The following is a 12,590-nucleotide window of genomic DNA, read 5'->3' as shown; positions in this document are numbered from 1 at the left end:
TCCTTATGGCCAATAAATCCAGTTTGCTGATTTAAAAATTTGTTTTACAATGCCGCATTATCACTTTTGGGTCATCTTAAGAGGAATGGCATAGAATAAATGGGAGCAGGAAGTTACCGGCGGATCAAATGACAAAGGTGAATCACTGTTTGTTTATTTATTAATTTATTGGGCTACAGCACAGAATAGGCCCTTCCAGCCCTATGAGCCACACTGACCAGCAATCCCCAAATTTAACCCTAGCCTGTAAATTGTCACGGGACAATTTACAATAACCAATTAATCTATCAACTGGTACATATTTGGACTGTGGGAGGAAACCGCAGCACCTGGAGGAAATCCATGTGGTCACGGGGAGAACGTACAAACTCCTTACAGGCAGCGATGGTAATTGAACCCAGCTTGCTGGGCCCATAAGTGTTGTGCTAACCACTACGCTACCGTGCCACCCTTAGTTATTTATCTATGATTATTATTTGACTTTTTTTTGTATTGTATAGTTTGTCCTCTTTTGCACATTGGCTTTCTTGACTGCCTTTGTGTGTAGTTTTTCTTTAATTCCATTGTATTTCTTTGTATAACCACATAACATATAACCATATAACAATTCCAGCATGGAAACAGGCCATCTCAGCCCTTCTACTCCGTGCTGAACGCTTACTCTCAACTAGTCCCACTGACCTGCACTCAGCCCATAACTTTCCATTCCTTTCCTGTCCATATACCTATCCAATTTTTTTTTAAATGACAAAATCAAACCTGCCTTTACCACTTCTACTGGAAGCTTGTTCCACACAGCTACCACTCTCTGAGTAAAGAAGTTCTCCCTCGTGTTACCCCTAAACTTTTGCCCCTTAACTCTCAACTTATGTCCTCTTGTATGAATCTCCCCTACTCTCAATGGAAAAAGCCTATCCATGTCAACTCTATCTATCCCCCTCATAATTTTAAATACCTCTATCAAGTCCTACCTCAACCTTTTATGCTCCAAAGAATAAAGACTCAACCTTTCTCTGTAACTTAGGTGCTGAAACCCAGGTAACATTCTGGTAAATCTCCCCTGTACTCTCTCTATTTTGTTGACATCTTTCCTATAGTTCAGTGACCAGAACAGTACACAATACTCCAAATTTGGCGTCACCAATGCCTTGTATAATTTTAACATTACATCCCAACTCCTATACTCAATGCTCTGATTTATAATGGCCAGCATACCAAAAGCTTTCTTCACCACCCTATCTACATGAGATTCCACCTTCAGGGAACTATGCAACATTGTTCCTAGATCACTCTGTTCTACTGTATTCTTCAATGCCCTACCATTTACCATGTATGTCCTATTTTGATTATTCCTACCAAAATGTAGCACCTCACACTTATCAGTATTAAACTACATCTGCCATCTTTCAGCCCACTCTTCTAACTGGCCTAAATCTCTCTGCAAGCTTTGAAAACCTACTTCATTATCCACAACGCCACCTATCTTAGTATCATCTGCATACTTACTAATCCAATTTACCAGCCCATTATCCAGATCATTAATGTATATGACAAACAACATTGGACCCAGTACAGATCCCTGAGGCACACCACTAGTCACTGGCCTCCAACCTGACAAACTGTTATCCACCACTACTCTCTGGCATCTCCCATCCAGCCACTGTTGAATCCATTTTACTACTTCAATATTAACACCTAAAAATTGAACATTCCTATCTAACCTTCCATGTGGAACCTTGTCAAAGGCCTTACTGAAGTCCATATAGACAACATCCACTGCTTTACTCTCATCAACTTTCCTAGTAACCTCTTTAAAAAATTCAATAATATTTGCCAAACATGACCTTCCACGCACAAATCCATGTTGACTGTTCCTAATCAGACCCTGTCTATCCAGATAATTATATATACCATCTACCATGAATCCCCACAAGTAAGTGAATCTCAGGGCAGTATGGCTCACATATCTGTAATTCGAAAATAAATTTACTTGTAGTCGTGCAAGATGTCGGTGAGGCTGCATTTAGAATATTGTATTCAGTTTGGTTAATTCGTTATGAGCTGTGGTGGCTAAGCAGGTGCTACACCTTGCCCAAGAGTAAACTGTAGGCTAGTGGAGGGAAGGATCACCTTCCACCTCCTTTGGTAGAGACGTAATAAATTTACTTTAAACTTTGAACAGATTGGTTGTTTCATGGCCTGGTATGTCAATTCAAATGCGTGGAATATAGAAGCTGCACGGAATATCTAGCATCAAATCATAGACACAAGAAATTCTGCAGATGCTAGAAATCCAATCAACACACACAAAATGCTGGAGGAACTCAATATGTCAAGGAAAAGTTCAAAAGTTCAAAGTAAATTCATTATCAAAGTATATATTTTGTATGTACACCTTGTATGTACAACTCTGAGATTCATTTTCTTATGGGCATACTCAATAAATCGAATAACCATCATGGAAACAAAGGAAGTCCACACCCAACAGGTGCATAAACAGTGTGCAAAAAATAATAAACAGTGCAAATACAAAGCAGAAATAAAATAATAAGAACAATGAATCAGCAATCAATATCAAGAAGAGACTAAAGAGTCCTTAAAAGTCAATGGAGGGAAATATTAGCAATATGATGACCCCTTTGCACTAAAATGGACTTTTCTTTGTTCCAAATGTGTTCTTGAAATTGTGTTCTTTGAGTGGGGCAACACGATAGAATAGTGCTTAGCACAATGCTTTACGGAACAGGTGATCCGGGTTCAATTCCCACCACTGCCGATAAGGAGTTTCTATGTTCTTCCTGTGACCATGTGGGGTTTCTCCAGGAGTTCCGGTTTCCTCCCACATTCCAAAGATGTACCATTTGGTAGGTTAATTGGTCATTGTAAAGATGCCCCATGATTAGACTAGGGTTAAATCGGGGGACTGGGAGGCAGCATGGCTCAAAGAGCCAGAAGTGTCTATTCTGACCTGTATCTCAATAAATTTTTAAATATTGTGCATTTAATTTAAGTTTTTCTTGCGAATATTGTGTATCTGACGCTCTGTGCCTGTGATACTGCTGCAAGTAAGGATTTCATTGCACCTGTGTGACACTTGGAGTTGTGCAGTAATAAACAATTTTGAATTTGAAAATCACAGGAAATATAAAAGTTAAAGTTAAAGTCTGTCCTCATTAGAGCCAGTGTTTATGCTGGTTTCCATGGTGTGCAGCGACTGAGAGTACAAGACTCCTCACCCCCACCCCGGATAGGACAGCAGTCTGTCACCAGGTTAACCCCCAGCATTTTCAGCTGTGTGAACTGGAGCAATGTGTGGTTAAGTGCCTTGCTCAAGGACTCAACATGCTACCTCAGCTGCCGTTCAAACTCATGACCTTCAGATCCCTAGTCCAACAGCTTAACCACTTGGCCATACGCCACACACTGGAAACATAAATCTAGACTCTGAAACATTCTTAGACACAACCGTCAATTTGATTTTAACCTCTGAAACACTCTTCTTCCCATTCCCTGTGACCCTTGACACTCTGCTAGAAGAACATTCTCAGCTTTGAATCAATTGAGTATTCTTAACTCGTAATTTTAGGTTTATTTTAAAGTACCAATAAATGTATAAAGAACTGAGGAGTGCATGGATGAGAAGACAAAGGAATAGGGAAGCCAAGATGGTTCCTCTGAAAAATTGATCACTTTTATAGATAAGAGAAGATAATTCCTTAGACAAGAATTAGTTAGTTAATAAGCTGCATAATTAAATTAAATATATCACATGGATATTGTGCGAATACTTAGCCAATGAAAAATGAGAAAGGCGATAAACCGTTAGTTTAGCAGCTAGACCACTTTCTGCCAAAAAGCATGAAAAATGCAAGACTTTGTTAAAATGTAGAAATTTTATAAATACTGTAGTGTTATTTCTAAATAAATAATTGTTTTTCAACACCAAAATCTTTGCTTCCACAGCTCTCTTAGTTAGAAAATTCCAACTGAGGGCTATGGTCCGGATGCAAATCGATGGGACTAGGCAGAATAATAGTTTGGCACTGACTAGATGGGCTGAAAGGCCTATTTTTGTGCTTTAGCACCCTTTGGGTGGCAGGGTGGAGATACATCTCCACCAAAGGAGTGTAAGACGCTCTTTCCCTCCACTAGCCAGCAAGTCACTCTTGGGCAAGGTTTGCACCTGCTTAGCCTCCCACCCCGACAGGGGCACGTGAAGCCACGGGAGCAGGTAGTGAATGGTCATAAGAACAGCTGGTGCATATCACAACCTGATTATGTGACAACTGATGCCAGGCAGACAATCTCTGAAGACCATTGATAAAGGCTGAGGTCACCCTTCTTGTAAAGGCACTGCCCAGAAGCAGGCAACAGCAAACCTCTTCTGTACAAAAATTTGCCAAGCATGTCATACAACACAGCACATAACAATGATGATGAGTGCCCTATGAGTCTCTGACTCAGAGAGAAGAAATTCTGCTTCACTTTGTCATTACTTGGTGACTCCATCCCTTCTCAAACTACAACCTTTCTTCCACCAAGGTTCCCCCATTAGAGAAAATTCAATATCTTTCGATAAGATCACTTCTCTTTCTTCTGAACTCAACCTACATGATGTCAGTTGTGACCTTCTCTATGTCTATTTGTTCTTCCCACAATCTAACCCTTATGAACAGCCTCTAGTGCAAACCATTTCCATAAAACAAAAGACCAAAACTATCTTGATTCTCCAGGTCACGGGAAAAGCTGCAGATGATGGAAATCCAAAGCAACACAAACACACAAAATGCTGGAGGAACTCAGCAGACCAGTCAGCATCTGCAGAAAAGAATGAACAGTCGATGTTTCAGACCAAGACCCTTCATCAGGACTGGAAAGGAAGGGGGAAGAGGTCAAAGGAAGAAGGTGGAGGAAGTGGAGGAAGAAGTACAAGGTGGCAGATGAAACCGGAGAAGGGGTTGGGGGGAGGGTGAAGTAAAGAGCTGGCAAGTCCATCAGTGAAAGAGATACAGGGCTGGAGAAGGGGGGATCTGATAGGAGAGAACAAAAGACTATGGAAAAAAGGGGGGGAGGGGCTCCAGGGGGAGGTGATGGGCAGGTAATAAGATAAGGTGAGAGGAATGGGGAATGGTAAAGGAGAAGGAGGGAGCTGGGCAATTACTGGAAGTTCAAGAAATCAATGTTCATGCCATCAGGTTGGAGGCTACCCAAGCAGAATATAAGGTATTGTTCCACCAACATGAGTGTGGCCTCATCCTTGCAGTAGAGAAGGCCGTGGACTGACATGTCAAAATGCAAGAAGAGGGATTTCCCAGTGGCCGCCATTTCAATTCTTCCCATTCCCATTCCTCAGAAGTAAATTAATCAATGTGGAACCAATCACTGAGTGGTGAATTGAGGAGAAAAGTTACTGACCTGGAGATGTAAGTATGACATTTATGATAACAAAGAGCAATTGAGAAATAAACAAAATCTGGAAATTCTCACCAGTTAGGCAGCAGCCATAGAAGGTAAACACAAGGAAATCTGCAGATGCTGGAAATTGAAGCAACACACACAAAATGCTGGTGGAAACAGCAGGCCAGGCAGCATCTAAAGGGAGAAGCGCTGTCAACGTTTCGGGCCGAGACCCTTCATCAGAACTCACAGCATCCATAGAAGGAGGTTTAGATTGATAAACACAAGCGATTCTGCTTGTTACACACAATACTGGAGGAACTCAGTAGGTTAGGCAGCATCTATAGAGAGGAACAAAGAATCAACGCTTTGGGCTGAGACTCCTGATGTGTCTCAGCTATTTGTCTGATACTCCTTCTGAGATTGAGCGCAAGGGTTGGCCAAGGAACAATGTAGCTGCTGAATTGTTGGTTGTGGAGTGTGCTGCTTTGCGATATGCAAGGAGGAAATGGGTGAGCTTTAGATTCTGATTCAGTGTCAGTGTAAGTGTGTTCAGCTGACATTGTCTTTATACTCTGGACAAACCTTTCTGTCAAGCTGTTTGTAGCTGGGTGCTACATTGCAGATGTAATATGTCTTATTCCGTTCATTTTCAGGAATGACTGAAACTGTTCCAGTCAGTACAGTGTCTGATGTCACCATTTCCCTTACTTTTTTGGAAAGCCACTTCACACTGCTTTGTCCATTGTCATTTCTTGCTGATTTGTAGTAATGGTTTCAAGGGGTGGAGCACAGTAGCCAAGTTTGGCAGGAACCTGTTATAGTGATTGAAAATCAGTAAAAGAGGATCACAACTGTGACACATCCTTTGGCGTTGGGGTATCCATCACTTCTTGAACTTTCTCAGCACGCTTGTATAAATCTTGTGCATCAATGGTGCAACCACAGTAAGTGATACTTGGTTTAAGGAAGACACACCTGTTGTGGCATGCTCTGAGCCCCAAATCTTCTAGTCGTTTCAACACTGCCTTGAGATTTTGGAGATATTTCTTGTGACCTGGATGACAATGCTGTCATCCAGGTAACACTGAGTGCCTGGCAGCCTTGCAGCACCTTGTTTATAGCTCTCTGCCAGAGATGCAAAATAAAAAATAAGGCTATTATAGTGATCAACCCCTTTGTAAGTGTATATGGTGAGAAACATTTTGGACTCTTCTTCCATCTCCATCTGTAGGTAGATCTAAGCTAAGTCTACTTTGCTGAAGTGTTTCTTTCCAGAAAGTCATGGCCCCTTCTGGCAATCCCCCACCTGGCTATTTACCTCAGGAATTGGGCCTCAATCCCCTCGTTTAGTTTCCAATCATTCCTAGGTTCCACTGACTACAAACACCTGCTTTCCATCAGCAAATGCAGTATTAAAACCCTGTGACCACAACAAGGAGCTGCCAGTTTGTTGGTTGACTCTGGTGTGAGTAACCTTGTTTCATGGTTCTTAAGACTGCCAGTTCTAAGTCTAGCATCACTCCTGGATGCCGACTCCATGCTTGCTATGTCAAGAATGCCTCCTGACTCTGCCTATGTTCTGCACTTGGGTTTGTCTGCCACCTCACTTGTGTAACAAATATATCCTTTATCCTGGGCAGAGGGGATTGATATACTTTTAGTACTAGGTGATGATGACCTTAAAATCACCAGAAAAACCTGACAGACCCATTCTTCTTGGCTACTGGGGCCACTGGCTCCATTCAAATTTGGAAACAATTCCTTCACCCTCTATGCTATTTAGCTCACTGGCTACTTTATCACAGAAAGTAAAAGCAACTGGACAGGTTGTGTAAAACTTGGGTATGGCATTTTCATTTAACACTATTTTACCCTTGATATGTTTGAGTTTTCCAATGCCATCCTTGAACACTGCTGTGGCATCAAACCACCTTTCCTAATTTGCTTTCAGTTGATTCAATTGCAGGAGATATGGCATGCTAACAGTGGATGGATCTCCAATCAAGTTGTAGGTGTCTCAGCCAATCACAGACCCTCCTGTTTTGACCATATACAAGCCCGATATGGTCTGTTGGTTGTTGTATTCCATTGTTATGAATGTCATTCCCACAGGACTTATCTTTTGTCTGCAGATGCCTAACTGAGAACAGAGTTAGACATCTAAGAACAGAGAAGTCTAACTCTGTTCTTAGTTAGACATCTGCAGACTTCAGTTCAGCATCTTTGAAATGCCATTCAATCTTATTTTGTGGAAAGTCTGAAACAACTGAGTCAGTGTCTAATTCCATTTTAATTAATTTGCTGTTCACTTCTGGTGTAAGCTTGTCTCTTGTTGGTTTTCACACTGTAAATCTTAAAGCTACTCAGTCCAGTGTCACTCACTCTCATCAGAATCAGATTTTTCATTAATAGCATGCAGATTAGTGCTCTTTTCAAAACTGCAACTTGATCGTTTATCTTTTTCATTTATTTTTGTCTATCTGACATGCTCTTTGCCTGTGTCCTATCTTTTTGCATCCTTTAAACCTGCATTGGTCTGGTGTATATGAGTTCCTGCCATAATGGTAACACAATTTGTATGGCCAAGTAGCTTTCTGGTTACATATTGCAATTTTGTTCACACTCACTTTCATTCCGGACTACAACTCAGTTGTGTCTCTGGCTGCTGTTTCCATTGATACAGTGATTTCAACTGCTCTCTTAAGTGTGAGTTGTGCTTCAGTTAGGAGCTGTTTTTGAACGTTTCTTGAAAGATTCCACAACCTAAATGATCTTTCAGTACACCGTTAAGCCCATAACTGAACTGACAATGCTTGGATGATTTCTTCAGTTCAGCCACATAAGATGAAATGGACAGTCCTTCCTTTTGATTCTGCTTATGAAACCTAAACTGTTCTGCAATCAACACTGGTTGTGGTTCTGAATGTACTACATTATGTTCATGAGAACAGCAAAGCTCATTTCAGCAGCTTGGTTGGTGCAGTCAAATTTCTATGCAAACTGTGTGTTTTTCCACCTATTACACTCAACAAGACTCGTTTCTTGTTGGCTATTTCTTCTGCTTTAAAATGTCTCTCAATCTGTTCAGTATACATGATCTAGTTATCTATTGTACTATTGAATGCATCTATCTTTCCGATGTGGCCAGCACCTTCTGTGTTTTTTAGTTAATTATTATTATCATCCAGTACTTACTGTCTATGAACTTACAGCCTATATGTTGCTTGTTAATCCTGCCTTTCTTTTTAAACTCAATAGTCTTGCTCCTGTTCCAAAGAAAAACATGCTGTGCTTTTTTATATATTTGAAAGTCTTTCTCCTCTTCTGAAGAAAAATGTGCTGAGCTCAACAGGTTGGTAGTTGTCTCGGGTTTGTTTTGAAACTGCCTTGTCACCACTGTTAACTTCCAGTAAGATAGCAGCTTGTTCAATTGCAGTAGCTCCTCCGGGAGTAACCAAAGGTATTATTTTTCATTTTAAGCATTCTTTTATGATCACAAGGCCATGCTGGACATTAAAAACTTACAATATAGGTCTACCCCATCAACCAGTTGCTCATTGGTGGAGAAACTGAAGGAGCTGGACTTTGTGTAGATCGTGCTACAGCCTACTTCAGGGAGATATCAGAGGAGTTGGTGCATGAAGGTGTTGTACAGTGTAACAGAGAGTGAACATCTTAGTTGCTTTTCTTGTGATCACGAGACCGTGTTGGATATTGTTAACATGGAATGCTGCAAGTCCAATTCACTGATTTATTGGCAGATGGTGGGGGAGCTCTGTGGCGTTGGTCTTAGCGGTAACAGGCCTCAAACTGTGGTGTTGCCTTGTTTACAGCTGCCCAGGAGAGAGGTGTCAGAGTCATTGAGCTCCACCGGAGGCAGTGTTGCGCAGTATCCAATCTGGTGCTGCCCCCCAGTGTTCACATGGCAGAAAGCAAGCTGTATTGTTTTTACTGAAGACTGCTACAGCAGTGGTCCCCAATTACTGGGCCGCAAAGCATATGCTACTGGGCCGCGAGGAAACGATATGAATTGGCGATATGAAACAATATGAGTCAGCTGCACCTTTCCTCAATCCCTGTCATGCCCACTGTTGAACTTGAATGCAAGTGAGGTCATCAGTCGCCTAAATGCAGTGATACCCTTGCACGACGGATCATTGGTTGGCCTTGGGTAACCCGGCCGCCTTGCGTGGTCGACGGGAAGTGCAGTTGATACTGGCCTGGAGCGCGGACAGATGGGCGCCGCCTCTAAAAGCAACCTCACTGTGATCTACTGAAAGTCATCCCTTGAGCCAAACTTGGTCGGCCAATAGATCCTACCTACCTACAAGGGGGGACGGGCGCAAGCCCTGTCGCACTCCTCGCTCAGTCGCTCGCTCTCTCCGGACTGTGACTGCCATGGCCCCGGCATGGGGACCTCCGGCCCTGACCTTGTCCTCTCACCCCACCCGTGACCAGCCGCACCTGGCCAAGGCCTCTGGCGACGGGCGGGCAGGAAGCTGGAGTTCAGGCCTGGAGACTCTCTAATGAGGCAAATGAAGCCCTGAAAACTGCTTTGGCAGCTTGAGTTCGGCTCCCTGCACTTAAAGACAAACCCGTTGAGTTTTTTGAGTGGGAAAATCGTGAGCAAGCGGGACAGAAGCAAGTGCTAAGAGCCACAAAAACGAAATTGTGGAATAGACTGGACATAAGGAACCTACTTTGAGTATTGCTCTCTCCCATCACCCCTCGATGGGACCTGTCTTGTTGCAGAGAAACAAGCCCAGGGCTCCCACTGATTCAGCAATATTGGTGTGTTGCAATGATTTTATATGTTCATACGAGGAAAATATGCACTGTGTGTTTAATATTAAATTTGTTAGATAAACCCTTTTAGAAACAAAATTGAGTGTATTAGCCACTTATAAGTGACTCATGGTTGACATCACTTATATTCTGGTCGTGATTAACACGCCCCTCCCCCACCGTCGGTCGGTCCACAAGAATATTGTCAATATTAAACCAGTCCGCGCTGCAAAAAGGGTTGGTGACCCCCTGTGCTACAACATTCATGGGACTCAGGGTCTTAGACCATATTTTCTGAGTGACACCGATAGCTTATGTGTGCTTGCTACTTATATGTGCCTTGTGCTGTGTATGACTGTTGACACTATGTTTTGCAACTTGGCCCCGGAACACTACCTCACTAATTTTTTTATTTGTTTCCGTTTTAGCACTACTTATTTTAACTTAACTATTTAATATGAGTCTGAGGCCTCCGTCGGTCAGAGTTGAACATGGATGTTGCATCCTAGCTGTCTAGGTACGCAAGCCTGGGCAGTACAATACGGAGAGCAAGCTGTTGCCCATGTAGCAAACTCCCCCTCTCCACACAACTGAGGGGCCCAAAGAAATGGAGGAGAACGATACAGTTTGGTACCAGCAGCATCGCGCAAGTTGCCAGACAACATTGAACTCAATGTAGGACTGCTTTAAGGACTCGAGCTCTGGAATTTTTCCTTTGGGGTTTACTCCCGAAGCCTTTCCCATGGATGGGTATAGCCACAAGGCAGCTGAGGTTTGAGATCAGAGTTTTATGCTACCCCTGTATAGTGTGTTTAAGACAATACACCTAAAAATGAGCTGGACTGGTAAGTGGACATGACAGGACATTTCATGATACCAAACAAGCTCTTTCAATGTAACACCCCCCCCCCCCCCCGGTGCACCCACTCCCACTCCCTAATGCACCTGTAGCCATTACTACTGAAGCTTCAGACCATGCTGTGGGTGCTGTACAGGACTACTTGGTCAGAAGCGTGTGGCAGACGCTCACCTTCTTCAGCCACATCTCCGTCAGCCCTGAAAGGAAGTACAACACACTTGACCAGTGAGCTTCTCAGTCTTTGTATGTCTGTGCACCATTTTCATTTTCTTCTAGAGGGTCACAATTTCCCAGCGTTCATTGACCACAAACCTTTCATGCATGCGATGGCCAAAATACCAGACTGTTGGTCTGCAGGGCAGCAGCACCACCTGGCCTACATATCTGAGTTCACTACTGAATTATAATATATCTATGGGAAAGTTAATACCGTGGCTGATTGCCTCTCATGTCCAGCCATTGAGGCCATACTCATAGGGGTTAACTATGCTAGCATGGCAGCAGACCGAATTACTGACCCAGAGGTCCAGGCTTACCAAACAGCAGTCACGGGCCTGGGGTTGGCTAATGTTAAACTCAGGGGAAGCTGGGGTTTCTCTCTGTTGCGATGCCTCTACTGGTTGCCCTCGCCACGTCATGCCTGCAGACTGCAGACAGACTGTTTTTGAATGCATACGTGGCCTCCCACATCCGGGCCAGGAGGCCTCACAGAAGCTGGTTGCACTGAAGCTTGTTTGGCTTGGCCTCAGAAAGGACTTGTGTGATTGGACTGCAGCCTGCATGGAATGTCTGCAGGCAAAAGTTAACCTTCGTGTCCAGGCACCATTGGCACCTTTTGAGATGCCTGACCAAAGATTTGAACATGTCATTAAGGACCTTGTTGGTCCTCTTCCCCCCCCCCCCACTTGGCTGTTTCATGTACCTCCTTATCGTGGTGGACCATGCCACCAGGTGGCCAGAGGTCATCCCCTCGCAACGGCAATGGCCACAGACATGGGTCGGGTGTTCACCAGCACCCGATCTGATTTTTCCTCTCACTGCAGTGCCCAATTCATATCAGACCATTGGGCTGTGATGGTCCAGAACAATGGCATTCGGCTAGATCACACCAGGGTGTATCATCCACAGTCCAATGGCCTATGCGAGCAGTTTCACCACTCCTTAAAGGCTGCTCTGAGGGCTTCCCTGACTGATGAGTGTTGGCGTGGTTGTCTCCCGCAGGGCTCAGAACAGTTTCTAAAGAGGACTTGCAGTTACCCGTGGCTGAGTTGGCATATGGACAGCCATTAGAGATGATTGCATTCCTGACAATGACCGCCTGGTCAGCCTCTCAGCAGCGTTCCACCCTCTTCAATAAGCTGAATTCCTTTTCACCTGTTCTTACCTCCCATCATGGCGTACAGCACTCTTGGGTTCCTGTGGACCTACATTCCACCTTGTTTGTGTTTGTCTGCCATGATGCACACCAACATCCCCTTATGATGGCCAGTTCCACGCTTTGGAATTGGCAGGAAAGACTTTTATCATAGATAAGAGGGGTAAACCT

Source organism: Hypanus sabinus, chromosome 7, assembly GCF_030144855.1.
Source record: "Hypanus sabinus isolate sHypSab1 chromosome 7, sHypSab1.hap1, whole genome shotgun sequence".
NCBI classification, from domain to species: Eukaryota; Metazoa; Chordata; class Chondrichthyes; order Myliobatiformes; family Dasyatidae; genus Hypanus; species Hypanus sabinus.
Note: the sequence above shows the minus strand (reverse complement) of the source record.